The sequence below is a fragment of the Hordeum vulgare genome, chromosome 4H (assembly GCF_904849725.1).
Source record: "Hordeum vulgare subsp. vulgare chromosome 4H, MorexV3_pseudomolecules_assembly, whole genome shotgun sequence".
Lineage (NCBI taxonomy): Eukaryota > Viridiplantae > Streptophyta > Magnoliopsida > Poales > Poaceae > Hordeum > Hordeum vulgare.
The window spans coordinates 572,484,984-572,502,959 of NC_058521.1; the positions used below are offsets into that span (position 1 = coordinate 572,484,984).

Consider the following 17,976-nt stretch of genomic DNA (forward strand, 5'->3'; position numbering starts at 1 on the left):
TTAGGAAATGATGATACAAAATGTACGTATGAAGGGGCCGCTGGCTATCGTTACGATGATTCCACCCCCATAAAATTCTCATATGTGCCAAAAAAACACTGAAAATAGCATTGTGTTTTATGATAAGGAGTCATCGCCACCTCATGTTCTTTACGAGGACACCTGAACTGGATTCCATTTCTGCCTTTCAAGGAGAGGGATTTGTCTTTTTTCAGAATCGTGCATGTCATTCATTAAAGAAGGGAGGGAAAGTGTCCCAAAAGTTTCCATGATTACACCATAATTACAAGCAGTTGTAGCCAACCACCATCATAACCTAAGATGTCTAAGTGAACTACTCCCTAGATCCCCTGTTGTTACCCCCATGCCAAAGGCATCGCCGTCGCCCTTGAATAGGCCAGCTTGCTTCTAGAGTCGTTCTTCGTCCTCGATATGTCGGAGGACCCGAGAAAGGGAGGGAGATGTCCCGTTGAAGACTATGTCATTACGGTGTTTCCATAGCATCCACATGCCAAGGAGGCACTCCACGCGCGTAGATCTTCGATGTCCCCCTCGCTGGTCCTGCATGATGCACCACTCGCCTAGCGTCTCTCCATCATGGGGCATGAACTCACGAAACCAGTTCCACACTTCCCACACAAATACACACAAGATCTGGAGGTGGTTAATGGTCTCTTCATGTTTGTCACATAGCGGGCATTGATCTTGATGTGGTAGTCCTCATCTAGCCAAACGGTCCAAAGTCCAACATCGGTCCCTTAGTTCTAGCCAAGCGAAGAAACGACATTTGTCATTGTAGTCATCACCAATCGTTCTCCATAAATAATTTCATGATCCTCACATCCATGTGTGGGTAATTTTTCTATAGGCATATGGAGATAGATGAGTTTTGGATAGGACTATTTATGTAATCGTTGTCAGTTTGTTAGGGCTTGATCCCTAAAGTCCAGTATGTTCTCATATTTATTTTGATATGACTTTGCTAAGCTTAATATTTGTCACTAGGTTCCAAGTGCCATGCTTTCAGACCTAAATCCTTTATGTTTTCATTAATGTATATGTACTCTTTGTTTTACCTGCAAGTTGTATGCACGTGTTATCATTCTGATACCTAGACCCCAAGTTGACAATAATTGAGATAATTGACGAGGATGACTCTAACTTGAGAATTTCATGTACTCCCTCCGTCACAGTTTATAAGGCGTGCACGTATACCTAGGTCATCAATTTAACTTATATAAAATATATTGTTTAACATAAAAATTATATCATTAGAAAATAGAACATCTAAAGTTTTTAATAATATATTTTTTGTAATATATGTCTCTCATTAAGTTGGTCAAATTGACGACCTAGATATACGTACATGCCTTATAAACTGCGATGGAGGGAGTATCAACTATGTGTTAATACTTTTCCAGTTCTCTATTAAAAGGAGTGCCTTAACTACACTTAGTTTTCGAAAGGACCCAACTACCACAGGCGGGTAGGACAAAAATGTTATAGAAGTTCTTATCGCAAGCACGTATGACTATATATGAAACATGTGTCTATATATAATTGATGAATTGAAGCTAGTTTGCTATCGTTCTAGGTTATGATTGTTCCATATTGAATCTCATCTGAACAACCCCATCACTTAGTCCATGCCTACACTTTTCCTGCTATTGTTTCTATTCATTCACTATTGTCACTTTTTGCTACTAGTTTGCAAACTTTCGTTACTATTTGTGCTACTAGTATCATATTACTGTGCTACCAATAAATTGTCGCAAGCATGTTATTTCTTCAAGTGTGGTTACTGACAGCCCAACTACTAAAGCTTACGAACATTTTACGACTCCCCTTGTGTCTAGTCAATAAATTAGGGTTGTAATACTTCCCTCAAAGACTGTCCCGATCCCCTATATTTGTACGTCATCACACCGCAAGCTGTCACCATCACCCGACACCGTCCCTCATCGACACGTCGCTGCATCATGATAACCCACGAGTATAGGGGATCGCAACAGTCTTCGAGGATAGTATTTCACCTAAATTTATTGATTCGACACAAGGGGAGCCAAAGAATATTTATTGATCTTAGCAGTTGAGTTGTTAATTCAACCACACCTGGAATTTCTTTCTGCAGCTAAGTAACAATAATAGTAATAGGAACATTAATAGTAGTGATTGTGATGGTTGTAACAACAGTAGTAACAAAAGTAACTTAGCGGAGATCAATATGCGAAAAGCATAGGCATTGGATCGGCGATGGATAATTATGTTGGATGACATTCATCATGTAACAGTTACACACTAGAGTGACACAGAACTACATGCAATTCAACAATGTAATGTATGCATATATTTCGTATACGGTCATACATGCTTATAGTAAGAACTTGCATTGATATCTTTTGTCCAATCCTCCCATGGCAGCGGGGTCCATAAGAAAATCTAAGAGATATTAAGGCCTTTTATTAATAAAGAATCAGAACAAAGCATTAACACATAGTGAATACATGAACTCCTCATACTACGGTCATCACCAGAGATGATCCCAACTATTGGCACTTTGGGGTCTATGGATCATAACACATAATGGATGCATATAACTTGCAAGCTAGGATCCAAAACACTCTCATATTTATCAAAACATAATAAGTTCTGATCTGAAATCATGGCACTCGGACCCTAGTGACAACCATTAAGCATAGCAAAGTCATAGCAACATCAATCTCATAACATAGTGGATACTAGGGATCAAGCCCTATCAAAATAACTCGATTACACGACAAACCTCATCCAATACCATCACCGCCCAGCAAGTCTACGAAGGAATTACTCACTCTCGGTGGTGGGCATCATGGAATTGTTGATGGAGAAGGGTTGGTGATAACGATGGCGATGAATCCCGTTCTCCGAAGCTCCAGACGGACTCCATATCATCCCTCCCGAGGAAGAACAGGGGGTGATGGTGGCTCCGTCTCATAAAACGCAAGGAAAACTTCTCTTTGTTTTCTTCTCGATGAAACGAGACTTATAGCGTTGGAATTAGGTCAGACGGAGTCCCGAGGGACCCACAAGCTCAGTGGACACGCCCTAGGGGGCGCCCACCAAACTTGTGGCCCTTGGGTGGAACCCCTCCGGTAGATCTTGACGTCAGTATTTTTTATTAATTTTAAAAATATTCTCTGTAAAATTTCAGCTCAATCCGAGAACTTTTATTTCTGCACAAAAACAACACCATGATAGTTCTGCTGAAAACAACGTCGGTGTGGGTTAGTTCTATTCAAATCGTGCAGATTAAAATCCAAAATAAAAACAAAATGTTTGAAAAAATAGATATGTTTAGAACATATCACATCGCTGCTCTCGTCGCCTAGCGCCCTAGGATGAGCCACCCACGCGAGAGGACAAGGACTTCTCGCCGCCACCGGCGTACGCCGGGCTTTGCTTGGTTGCGACCTATGGCAATAACGAGGGAGGGGGCGAGAGGGGGAGAAGGGATGGTTCTTGAGGCATCGTCAATGGTTAGCCTCACACACACTCACGGCGGTGGCTTGGAGGAAGGAGGAGGGTTTCCAGTAATCCTACATTTTCTTGTCATGCGTAGCTTGCTTGCTTCACGAACTACCTCACGGCCGAGTACCGAGCCACCATGCTTTGGTCTCTTGTTTGACATCGTACCTGCATACAACGCCACTACCATCTCCAAATAGTCATCATCATCCGATGATGAATCACTGAAAAACAACTTTGAAAGCGGACTCATTTGGAAAAATATATGTAGGAAATATATATTAACATCATTGACAAAATTCAAAATTCTTCAATGAATAAAAAAATTCACTGAATTTCATCAAGCACCTCAAAGACGTCGTTGCCAAGAGGTTGTAGTCCCGACAAGCAGTGTCGTTCGTAGGCAACGACCACAGTCACGACAAACGACAGGGGGCCACAAATGGCGGCAGTGGTCACATCAACCGGCTCGGCAGCCCTTGTTGCACGCGCCTCATGGCAGGGGAGATGGTGCAGCGGCAGTCGGCACTGTCTGCGGTCGGACGATGACGGGCATGGTGATCCGGTAACAACGCGATGGTCTAGTGGTGCTCGTGAAAAAGGACGGGAGGGAAGGTGGCACTCTGCGGCCCATGAATCTTCTGAAAGTTGTCTACCGCCAACATCAACTAATAGATGGAGGAGATCTATATCTCCCTCTGTATGAGGAATGATCAGATGTCCTTAGAATGACACCTTAAAAAATATTCCGTCCTGAATTACTTGTCGCAGAAATCAATGTATGTACTACACACATCCATTTCTGCGAGAAGCAATTCAGGACCAATCTAGTATTGAGTTTAGGGAAACTGCTAGAGCACATTTATTTTTGCCCAACTTCCTGTGTACGTGTATTTTTTTTTCGAATTGGGGAAGTGGTTGAGATGAGGACCAAGGAAGTCAAGAAAAATAATACTGGTATGTCCCGAGACCAATCGGAAGTCGTCTTGTGCAGTTCACATGGCGCACAGGAACGTGTAAACGGCTGCTACCCGAGCAGTCAGCAAACAACCGGCCACACACGCATCTCCATAGCCGTCATACATGATCGTTGCAGGCTGCAACTGAGGACGTCAATTTGCGCGTGGAAACCAACATGGTTCGATTCTCTTCATTCATTCATTCGCATCGTAGAAGAGAGGCTGGTTCAGCAACACATTATTTTAGCAGACCGACAGAGTCAGTACTCAGTAGTCGGCACATTTGCCCTCATCCCGTCGGGTAGCAGCTGTTTACACGTTCCTGCATTTCTGGTACTGATGCCATTTTCCACAAGATGACCATGCATGTACTCAGTCTACCACGAAGGCCATTTCCGTTGCAGAGAATACAATGGATGTGCTTGGTCTATATATAAAACTACAGCAAATGCCGGCCGGAATCCTACTGCAGCAAGCACCAGAGGGACGACCTAAGCTCCAAAAATGAGGACCTGCTCCATCCATGGCTGCTCTCTTCAGCCAAGCATGTGCGCTCGCCGAAGGCAGCCCTCTTCTGCCTCCGCGAACGCTACTCGTCTTCCTTGTCAGATCACATCGGTTGCAAAGGTTTCTTGTTAATTTGTCTCTCAACTCCACTCCCGGACGGGCCGAAAGATATATATAGGCTTATATTATGAGAATTGTATATCTTGTGTGTTTCAAGGAGCTTCGGCAGCAGTTTGCTTTGAGAATTGGGGATGCATCAAACGCTCTGAATGATGCCTCCCAAAGGTTGCTGGATGCCTTTGTGGACACCATCTTCACATTAAGTCACCAACCTTTACGTCCAGCCGAGGTAAATAGCTAGGGATAACATCAACTGCCTAGAGGGTTTTGTACATCGATCGATGCAGAGGACGGAGGGTTTACCCAAAATTAAGACTAGAACACCATCCATCTTTTGTTTTCACTCAGTTAACAAGTGAGGAGATCAAAATTTAGAAAGATTTGTGAGTGTTTAACTACCTATTGAATTAGCAAAGTCCTCAACCCTTGTTGCAGGGCAACTTTGCACCCGTGGAAGAGATCGGCGGTATGCGAGAGATATTTGATGTCGCAGGAGAGATTCCAGCAGATTTTCCAGAGGGTGTCTATATAAGAAATGGTAAACCTTCTATGCTCTTATCGTCTTACTAACGGAGAGATCATAAACATGCACGCATGGAACAGAATCAAAATTTCATGCCGGTGTGGAATGCATGCATGCAGGTTCAAACCCTCTCTTTGGAGCCCTCCACTCGTCAACCTCAATCTTTGGCAAGTCCCATGACATTTGGGTCGAAGGAGAAGGCATGCTCCACGCCGTGTACTTCACCAAGAGCAACAACAACACATGGTCAATCAAGTACACCAACCGCTACGTGCAGTCCGATACCTTTAGGGCTGAGAAAGGACTGAAGAAACCATGCTTCATCCCTGCCAGCGACGGTGACCCTCTTGCGATGCTCATAGCGGGCACCCTGAATACTGTAAGTACATGATTGGCCAGCTTGATGCTGCAATATAACAGGCAACTCTTTTCCTTGTTCTGGTAGTTATGAGATGCTGAAATACGCCGCATATGAGCAGCTGAGGTTCGGAAAGGCGTTCAAGAACATGAGCAACACCAGCGTGTTTGAGCATGCAGGGAGAGTTTTCTCAGCAGCAGAAAATGATAACCCCCATGAGATTGACTTGTATAACCTTGACACACTGGGTAGCTGGAATGTTGATGGAGGATGGAAGATGCCATTCACTGCACACCCCAAGGTAAGTCCTCCGGCTTAGTTTCTCAAAATGACAGTTTATCAATTTACACACGCTTTACAGGTCAAGTGTATGATCTGCCGCAAAAATAAATAAATAGAGATCAAGTGTATGATGATGGTGAGTTAGAGGTGATACCAAATATAGCAACACCATATAATTTGAAATGGTATTGTGATCAATTATTAGACAAAGCATAAAATGTATTAACTGAGAAAACAAGTGAATGCATATTATTACTTGTCTTCTGGTTTACATGCAAGAGAATAATTTTAGTTAAGAAGGACAACAAACTGCTTTTTTTTACCAGAAACAGTCGGAAATTCGTAATGTGTATCTCTTCATATTTTATTTTAGGTCTATCTTATACATGCAAAATATAAGACTGTTATTCCAGCATAACACGTATTCCCCCTTGGCCAAATTATAATGCATACAAAATTTGGTCAAAGTCAAACTTTCTTAGCTTTGACCAAGTTTATAGGAAAATAATATGACCATTCACAATACCAAATAAATACCATGTGAAAATAAATTTCTTGATGAACCCAAAAGTATTGATTTAGTTCTGTAAATGTTGATAAATTTATCTATAAACTTGGTCCAAGTTTGCAAGGTTTGACTTTGATCAAATCAAATATCGACTTTAATTGGGCACCAAATTTTATCGGAAACAATAACGTCCACACGGGTGGGCTGAGGCAACATGGTTCACACACGTCCATAATCATCCATCTTGCCACATCAAATATATAATATCAACAGAATCTTTTTAGTTTTTTAACTTAAAAATGTTTATCTTTTAAATAAAAAACCCAATTAAAAATGTGTTTTCACCATTAGATTCGCCTGGACGAGATCTTCCAAACTAGATCTCATATTGATACATTTTGATAACTTTTTTTTGGTGCCACAAGTTGCCACATGTTTATCTAAAGTTACCATAGAGTTTACAATAAAGTTGCAACTACATGATTCATCTACTTTTTCTAATAGATTTAAAGCTATCATTACATTTTAACTATTTTTCATGGCAATAATAATTGGCCATGGTAAATTTTGGTAATTAACCATGGAAAATTTAATTCATGGATCATGGTTGTTTTAGTAATTCATCATGGCAAATTGATTTTATAGATCATGAAAATTTTATTATTTTGACCATGGCAATTTAAGTACTTTGAACATGAAAAATATATTTTGCATGAGCCATGAAATTTTTTAGTGCATGTATTATGGCAAATTTAAGTAATTCATCATGGCAATTTTAGGTGATGCTTCATAGCAAATTTGAGCCACTCACCATCCATTTTGAAAGTAATTAACGACATATATCTTTTTTACTTGTGAACCGTGTCAAATTATTTCACGGATCATGGAAAATCTTAGTAATTCGTCATGGCAAGTTTAGTTTTGTTAATTTCTTTTTTTATACTATGTGAAAGTTTACTTTAAACTTGGAAGAAAAAGTAGTTGAAATATATCTTGGCAACTTCAGTGTAATCATGATGGTAATTTATGTGCAATGGACATGGCAACCTTTAACCTCAAAAATAAGTAGTTGAAACATATCAATAAGAGATCTAGTTTCGAAGATCTACTCGCGACGGATTTAATGGTGAAAAGGATTTTTCAATTGGATTTTTTATTTAAGAGATAAAACATTTTAAAAACTAAAAATACAAAAAGTTTTGGAGTGGTGTCATCAGTTTTGTCACTTGTGCATGCATGTGGTTGGGCGTGTGAGTTGTTCTTATTCCTACCACACGTGTGGTCGTTACTGCGATCCAATTTTATATGTACAATAAATTGAAGAAGAAAATAGTACAATTCATATTATTACTGCTTCCAAGACATTTTTTGTTTGATTACCACATTACACTAGTTCTTTTTGGAGAATTTATCATGTTGAGTTGGTACTTCAACCGAAGTCTTGCTCGTGGATCTGAACTATGTCTCCCGTGATAATGGAACGTGACCACATCTGCACTCATGTTACAGTAGCATAAGTGGAAATCCATGACAAAATAATCCGCACCCGTTACAATCCGAGCATAGTCATCCACTATAAAGTACTCCCTATGAACCATAATACTTGTAGCTGTAGAAACTTGTATTAGTTTCCCCCAACAACAAGTATTTAGGTATAAAGGGAGCATAAACAAAAGAAAATAGAAGCTATGCATAAAGGACATTAGATGAATCATAGCACCAACAATATTCGAGTGGAGTAGTAATGATAATCTGGGAACCACAGGAATGCACACAGCTCACCTCCATTGAATATGTTGAGCTATTGCCCTATGTTTCAAGCTTTGCTAACAAATTACTGTTTACGAACTTATGATATAAGCATGCCTCATACATAACATACATAATCTACTAAATTTTGATGTGGGCAACATTTCATTGTCCACGCAACACTCGGAAAAGTGTTATGCAAATGTTTGTTGCAACTAAAAGCAGTAAAAATGCCATGGAAATAACTCATCCCCAGTGCTAAATATTCATCGTGGCATCTGTAGCATGAGAAACATTATTTGAATGTACGAACAAAAGTGTAGGTGGATTCAGCCAAGACGAAGCAAATTTAGTTTTTTATGTAGTTTGTGACTCCTAATTGAACCTAGAGTACTTTGACTTGTAGGACTTATGATGTTAGAGTTTTGAGTGTAGTTAATTGCTTCATCATTTCCATGTTTTGTTAAGTCGTCGATGTTGTCGATGAGAATAGGTAATCCCTGGAACAGGAGAGTTGGTCATCTTTGGGTTCAACTTGGATGCGCCTTTTCTAACAGTTGGAGTTATCTCAGGTTTCACAGTTTAGAAATTTGTTTCATGTTGTATATGATTACCAGAAATTAGTTCAAAACTTGATTTCGTACTACCATATGCAGCCGACGGGAAGAAACTACAGCAAAAGGTTGCTCTCAAGTTAGACAGATGCACATATTGTCACGAAATAGGAGTCACTACAATGTAAGTTTTTCGATGACAGAAGATTCATTAATGTGATGATTACTCAAAAATTGTTTTATTTGCCATAGAGAAAATACAACTTTAATTAACATTTTCTAGATTATTCAATTTAATATTAAGCAACTTGCAAAGACTAATATGATATAATAGCACTCAGTGAACTTTAGTGGACGTTGTCGCACACGAAAACAAGTCATTGAAACTAATTCCCAACGACAATTAATATATTCATAAATACGTTATACTAGTTCAGTTGTTGGGCCTTTAGGGTTGCTTCCTTCTCCTAGAGTTAGCTAATGGGCCACTCTTTTTTTCAAGAAAACGTAGGAGCCTTGGGCATTTCCTGTTTGGCGCTGCAGGCACCAGTTAGCGTGCATTTTGTTAACTGACGCGTGTATGGACCGGCCAGTGTAAGCGCCGGGTCACAAAAATTTTCTTCGAAATTCTATATACTTTTAAAATTTTGATAAACATTTGCCAAATTTCGACGAACATGTTTTAAAATTAATGGAAGTTTCTCCGAAAATCGGTACACCTTTAAATTCTATGAACTTTTTTGAATATTGACGAGCTATTTGAAAAATGATGAACATTTTCAGAAAATGGAAGATATTTTTTAAAATTGATTAAATGTTTTAAAATGAAAAAAACAATTCAGTTCAGTGAACTTTTTTTGGAAAATACATGAACATTTTTTGAATTTCTATGAACTTTTTTCAAATTCAATGACCTTTTTAAAAATTTAATAAACTTTTTTCAAATAGATGAACCTTTTTTCAAGATATGAATTTTTTTGAAATGAATGAACCTCGTTTTTTAATCTGGAAACCCTTTTTGAATTCATGTTTTTATTTTCATAAAAATAGAAAATGTAGACGGTTTTTTTCCTACTGTATCAACAGAGAACAAAAAAAGAAAAAAAACTGAGCTGCTCACCAGCGTGCTAGTGGGCCGGCCCAAGCCAGCTACTCTAATGGCGCCGGATTGTTAACGGGTGCTGCAGCGCTTACTAGGAGCTCCCGGACCCTTGTGTTTCATTATTTGATTTTGAAAGGTAGACAAACTTGAACAAGCTTAAAGGCCTGGTACAACAGATGCAGCAGTTCGGCTCCCGAGCTCATCTGCTACTTTGCTTGAGCAATAAAATAGAATGAAATAAAAGTACCACAAAAATTCAAAAAATGGTTTTTTTTCCCGCATGGAAGATATTTGAGTATGTGAGAGTAGCTCTTAGCAAAACAATTGCGGCCCATGAGTTTACTGTTCACGCAATATTCAGGCTTGATTTTGTATTTTTTGCCACAACCTCCTCAATATCCGAACACGCTAAAATTTGCGCAGACACCATGCAGTCGAGTGTCTTGGTTGACAAAAACAATATTTTTTTTTTTAAATTCTTCTATTTTTTTACTGTTCAGCAAGAGCAAATGAGTTCGGGTTCACAAATGAGTATTCGTGGTACAGCTCACTTCAAAGACAAAAAAAGGTCCCTGTGTGGCAATAACACCATGAGGGTAACTCTAACCCATGCTAAAAACTTAAATAGAAAAGAAAGATTTCCAAAACTTGATTCCAAAAATTTATGGGTATTGGGAGTGTAACATCTAACCATCATTTAAGCTTAAATACCGATGAAAATTTCCTTAATATTTGTGACATGATTTTGCGTACATAAATATCATTTTGATAAAATATATTTAAACCTTGATATTTCTAATGCATAGGCTTTAACAACATTTAAAATGAAATATATGGATTCAAATTTTGACAACATTTTCTCAACAATCCTACCAAAAGCAACAACATAGAACATCCAAAAGCATCAACATAGAGCATAGTTCATCATCATAGTACATGGTTCACCCAAAAGCGACCACATGGAACATAGTTCGTAAATCAAACCGCATCATAAACACCCATTACGACAAGCACTACCACATAACATAGATCTTGTCGCCACACGTGAGTCCCAATAGTGTATTGATTCTCATCCATCCCACGAACACAATCATTTTTTCTTGCTCCTTTCTTTTTTTTATTTTTTCTCACACTCGTGCATGAACCCCTCCTCCTCGATAGCACGCATAGTGTCATCCACCTTTGCATTCCTATCCTTAATCTCTGTCATGTGTGCCTTAGAACTAGCATTGGGTCCCTTTGAGCACCATCCACCTTGACAACTTTGTGTGCTTCCTTTCCGTCACAACTCATTCCTTGCATCTACCATTACTTTGAGCATTTCCATGTAAATCTCACCTCTAGACCATAACTTCTCATCTCCCTCAGTTTTTTGCTCCCATACCGACTAGATCTTGGACTAGGATTTCTTCCCATATCCTCACCATCACCCTCACTTCCTCTTGAAGATAGAAGATTGCATGATCAATCTTGACCACTTTGGTGTTGTGTTGTCTCCCAACTATTATTGCATGTCATTTCTCATTTTCTTTGAATAACCCAATAATGTAATAAAGTAAAAGGCTTTTGTTGCTTCCCCATGTTCCTTTTCTTGTATAGTTCTTGAGTATATGTTTCACGAACATTAAGTGCTACATCACTTGGAGGTAAGCATCCCACTTGATCACCATGACCCAACCACTAGTTCCAACAATCTTGAATTGTGCCCCAATAGTGTGAGACTGAAAGTTCTGTTGAATTGGACTCACCTTTCGAATTTCGGTAATAGTACTCCTCAATTCTCATCCTAAACATGTCTTTGGTTTAACCGGTGAACATAGAGGCATCAAGAGAAGTACTAATACATGCATAGCAGAATTTTTCATCATCATTTCCTTTTTAATTGGAAAATCTTGAATGCTTCTTCTTTATTGTTAGAGACTCAATCTCAACCACATCTTGTGACTCCACTTTGATACTATATTTTCCCATCAAGAGGGCAATATCATCTAATCTAGTTTTGTCATAATTTAACGTTGCATCGCCATGAAACTGTCCATCTTTTAGGCCCTTCTACACACAACAATGTCAAAATGCATAAATTAAACCTCAAACACATAGCTACAAATGGAAAATTTTAAAATGGATGAAGTTGCATTAGATTGTGATTACTTAACAACCAATGCATTTGCAACACCACTGAGAGAAAACTCAAGAACAAAACATGTTTGCATTTGCATAACTTCTGAACCCATGGGAGCACCACTGTAAGATTTGAAGCAGGAGACCCATGGTTCAATTTTCATAGAAGTTCAAATGGTGGAGACTATGAGGAGTGGCGGAGGATGCTGATTGGGGAGCATGAGCGGTTGAAGGGTAAATATTGCATAGGAGCCACCGTAGGGAAAAAATTGATTTGTGGATTGGATGGCTTTTTCACGTCCCAATAGAAATATTTGTGTGACACCATGCACTCATAAAATAATTTCCCATGCAAAGCATGAGCGTAAAAAAGCATAAGTTTTTGGAATGGGTTTTTGGTGTTTATTTTTTGCGCATGGATAAGAATGTTCTAAACGTATACTCCCTCCGTCCCAAAATAAGTGACTCAAAAATGACTCTATTTTATACTAAAGTTAGTACAAAACTGAGTGATTTTGGAGTCACTTATTTTGGGACGGAGGGAGTACATATTAGCGAATGGTGGATGAATTCTAGATTTATATTTTATATGTAGAACAATTTCTTTATAATTTAATGGTTGTCTTATATGATGTATTCACCATAAAAATAATCACGTGCATAAAGACCGTTAAGTAATTAGCAAAACAAGATGCAACTTATAGTACACTATATTAGCAGTGCCAACATGCAAAATTGATGGAATCAAATATCAACTTGTGAGTGTAGGTACAACATTATCTTAGATGCTCCACTTACAATTAGCAAGGAAAGGATGCTAAAAGGTGGTCCGTAAGTATTGATAACAAAATTAGTCTTGATTCCAAAATTATCATCCGGTGTCTAATTATCATTTATATGTCCCTCGTCTAGGCTGATTGAATTTGAAAAAGATAGCTATGCAAGAATAGGTGTTATGCCCCGTTACGGTGATGCAAACTCAATAACATGGTTTTACGTACAACCATTTTGCACGATTCATCTTGTCAATTGCTTCGAAGAAGACGATGAGGTATACACACACACATATATATAAGCAATCACAATATACTTCACGTTGGTGTAAATCCATCACAAATATACTTTATGATGATGTATATTGAGGTATACACAAGTCTACTATAATCTTACATATGTGTGATATTTCATTTTCTCACCCTAAAGGAACACTTAGTTTCTTTTAGGTGCATACTTTAGATCCATGAGTGATGAAGAAGTTATGAACCTATTTGATTCACGGGATACACAAAGGTCATGACTACAAAAAATGTAGGAATTGGATGTTATACATGTTTCCTACAAGAATTGAAAGTGTATGAATAAGGAATGGAAGTTGTTTTCTTGGTCCGAAAGGAAAATATACAGAATTTTGTTGAGTGATTAGGTGCATTTCATGGTTGTCATAGATATAAATTCAATTTCTTAGAGTCTGGACTCAATGAAATTTGTTGTTTGAAATATAGTACAAATTGACCCATCAAAAACATTCCGATGGATTCTAATCCTAGGAATCAAACAAGCCCTATCGGGAAAGCTTCTAAGTATAGAAATTCTATAGAAAAATTAAAACAATGAAGCCACCATGTTCCTCCCTCAATGATTTCATGTTGAGATGCCACTATCTACAGCATGCTAAATCCCAAAAGGTGACAAAAACACTAGAATGGTAGAGCTTCACAATCTCAGTGTGTGTTTGATCCTTTCTTAAGGCTGCCCCATCATATGTTTGACTACAAAAACATGTTTGTCAAGGTTTGTACGTACATGAGACAAGAAAGGTAAATGAAGGGGTGTGGTAATAGACATGATATAGGTGACATTGGCCAACAAAGACTTTAGGATGAGTCTTCTTTTTTAGTGTTTTTGTCTCAACCGATTAAAAATCCTTTAAAATAGGATGTCCTTGACTAAATCCCCAAGTTGGTCTAGGATTATTTCCTATTGAGAATGATAAATACTTTAGGGGAAACTTATTTTTGAAACTTTTACTCAAACTGTCACACCTCCTTTAAAATATGACAACCTTGACTAAATCCCAAGTTGGTCCATTATTGTTCTCTATAAAGAACAAATGGGTGAATCAAAGTTCTCTAAGATAAGGGAAAGGTACGGATACCCCATAAGTCGCATCACCATGGGATGTCGGTTAGGCCACAGATAGATGGTGATACTATAGTCGCCACATCAAGAGGCTAAGAGACACGTTTCCTTTTTTTAGTGTTTTCTTTTTGCAGTAATACTGGCATGTATAATGGCGGTATCCTGGAAATGCCATGTATACGATGATTGCTCAATTAGAAGAGATAGAGATATAAAAAGGGGCTTGCCTTATCTTTGCTAAGAGATGATCCCTAGTAATAAAGACATGGCATTTGTATCCTTTGTATGATGTATCTTCTATTAATTACATGTTTTCTAGTTTAATTTTAACTATCCAACAATTTTAGGAGCATAAGACTAAAATATAATCAATTGTACAACTTGTTTGTTTAACTTATATAGGTTGAGTGGAATGCATAATAAAATATCATATTATCAGTCATTGTACACGTACATGGAGTAAGGAAATAATCGTTTTGATTTGTGGGTTATAACTTGGCTTCTGGATCAAGTTGACCCATCCCATATAGTGGTACTCCCTCCAATCCATATTACTTGTCGCTCAAATCTATGTATATAGGACTAAAATGGTATAAATACATCAGTTTACGGAAACAATTTGCTACCCATGGTGGTAGCTACAAACGGACCAAATTTGTATCTCCAATTATTTTGGTAAGTTATTTTGTACTATATAAAATAATTATATAATCAAAATATCATAACTTTGGACCAATCGAGCAAGCAAACAAGCAATAATGCCAAAAAGGCAAAGTTAAGTGGGAAAGGGTCATTTCTATACAACAAACATGCACTTGTGCCAATGCCATGGAAACCCGACACCGCATATATTTAAAAAGGCACTTATGCTAGAGGGTGTGTAGCTACCACCATGCATAGGAAATTGCCTCTCCATCAGTTTAAACAACAAGTAATATGGATCGGAGGGAGTGCTAGAACCACTGAACTAATATGTATTTCTTTAAGTAATCAAGAAACAAGAATCGGTGAAACCTACTCAAAACCATATCCTGCCGCACACCACCTATACTGGTTGTTCCCAAACCATGCTACCATTGCCCACAAATCACCTGTAGCTGTCCTTTTCGGATGTTGTCTTACGACTGGTTGCAACACCACTACAACATATGTGTATCTAAGTATTAATGGGCCATTCTATAATGTTTCCTTGTCTAATGATTTAATAGGTCGTTGTGAGGGGATTTCATGTGCCAGGGTCTATAATTTTGGGGCCAAGGATCGAATCCAATCAAGAACTAAGTGAGGAATGTTTTTCGCGCTTGTATGAGTGGAGACTGAACTTGAAAACAAGGACAATTGTAGGCAAATACTTAACTCGAGAAGAGGTTGCCCTGGAATTCCCAATAATCAATGGAAAGTATGTTGGCTTGCCTCACAAGTATGCATATGCACAAGTGGCAGATTCTCTCGCAAATTTGGCAGGTGGTCCAGGAATAGGTATTGCTAAACATACATTAGTACATAACTTAATATATGCAGCTTCCATTTGAACTTGACAAATAGATATAAAATAGCGGTTATTGTCCATACACGAGTCACTTGTCCTAACTTTGTTTGCATAGATACTTGTCATAAAACACATGTTAATTTGCATGTCATTTGGGCACATCGGGTGTAGAACAATAAATGGTAATGGCGGTTGACTATCTAGGGTATGGCATTAACCTTGGTGAAGCATAAATCCAACATGTGGTGGAAATTATTAGTTGGCCATAAAATCTTGAATGTAATTCCCACAATGTTTTTTTGGCATTCCATCCATTCCTAAATGTTTCCTCATATATGAGAAACAGAAGGATATGACCCGATTAATTAAAACATATTAATACATGAAACAAATAATATTTGTTTCCTTTTACACAAGTCAACTAAATAGAATAGATATAATATGTTAATAAAGGTAGTCATCCTACACTTATTTGTCCACATTAAACTTTTAAAGTATCACCATAGATAGATGAAGTGCATTTGTCTCTCTAGTCAAAAGCAAATATTGTCCTGGGATCATGGAAGAGAAGTATTTTACTATAATCTGGACCAATAGTGTGGGATTGAAATCCCGACTTCATAAGCTCCCCCTCTAACACACACATTTCATGGACCCAAATCAACTACACTAGGTTCAGTTCAAGCCGTACTGGCCAGCATGATATGTTTTGACCACTTATTTCATGGTCATGTACACATTTATGTCAAATAAGAAAAAACTACCATTAGTGGCTATAGATCCATGTAAAACACATGTCATCTACTCGTCCGAGTGCAATGTTATTTAATCAAAAATTTCATAGCATGCAAACTTAATGCAATATAGTTTAAAACTATTCTCAATCATGTAGTACGACCAAAATTCGGAGGTTTTGCAAAATTTTGTCTTGATGAGAAAGAGGATGCAACCATGAAGGTAATTAACATATACAATCAAGTTATTCAGTTTGGATGATCATTTCAAATTACTATATTAAAATGAAATTAACTTTCAATCTGGAATTCTTAAAGAACAAAGGAACAGAAGACCTCATAATGGTTAAGTATCATCACCTTGAAAGAAATCAATTCTGCTCCGGAGCAACTTTTGTGCCAAAGGCCAATGGTACAAATGAAGATGATGGCTGGATAATTTCGTTTGTGCATGACGAGGGGACAGATAAATCAGAAGTAAGTTTTTGATAGATTCAATATTCTTATAGTATTCTACTATAGTGTCAATGTAGAAACTATTGTTTTATGGAAACTAGTATATTCGATGCTTTCTAAGATTGGCATCCATTCATTCAGCTACAAGCATAGATCCTAGATATATTTCAACAAGTGTTGAATCTAGTTACTCTACATTTTTTGCTTAACACCTTAACACATACAATTGTCACCAAGAGTCGACTACTTTAAATAAAAAATTGGAACGAAAGGAAACATATTATCAATTTTAAAAATTATTGAATAATGACATGAAAGTGTATGCATGCTACCTTAATGTCCATGGTAAATATTTAAAGATTCTTCTTCTAATGGTGTAGGTGCACATCATCAACGCACAAACATTTGAGTATGAGCCTATTGCCAAGATAACATTGCCGCAAAGAGTGCCATATGGTTTCCATGGAGCATTTGTATCAAAAAGTACATGACAAAGGACATGTTTTCCTATAAGACATTCATTCACCATTGGATGCATACTATATTCATATATAAAGTTTATCATTTGTTATGACTGTGACTTTATCGCAATCCTATAGTTTTCGTAGAACACATGTGTCAAAATGTGCATAACAAGGTGCAATTTTTCCTATAAGCATCTATATCACTGTAAACTCTGACAGACCCGTCGATAGTGTTGCGACTAGCTGGAAAAAATAGAGGGGTAATGGAGGATCGATTCACATAGGTTTGGGACCTCGCGGTGGAGGTAAAACCCTAATCATGCTCCTATATATTACGCTGATGGGGTGTACAATGTGCAAGGATGTATCGAGAGATTTATTGTGAGATGTTTATGGACTAGCCCTCC

At 38.0% G+C, this 17,976-nt stretch overlaps 1 pseudogene; it reads left to right on the forward strand.

Annotated features, from left to right (window-relative positions):
• Positions 1 to 4,942: 4,942 nt before the first annotated feature.
• Positions 4,943 to 17,622, forward strand: LOC123447137 (annotated as a pseudogene).
• Positions 17,623 to 17,976: the final 354 nt, after the last annotated feature.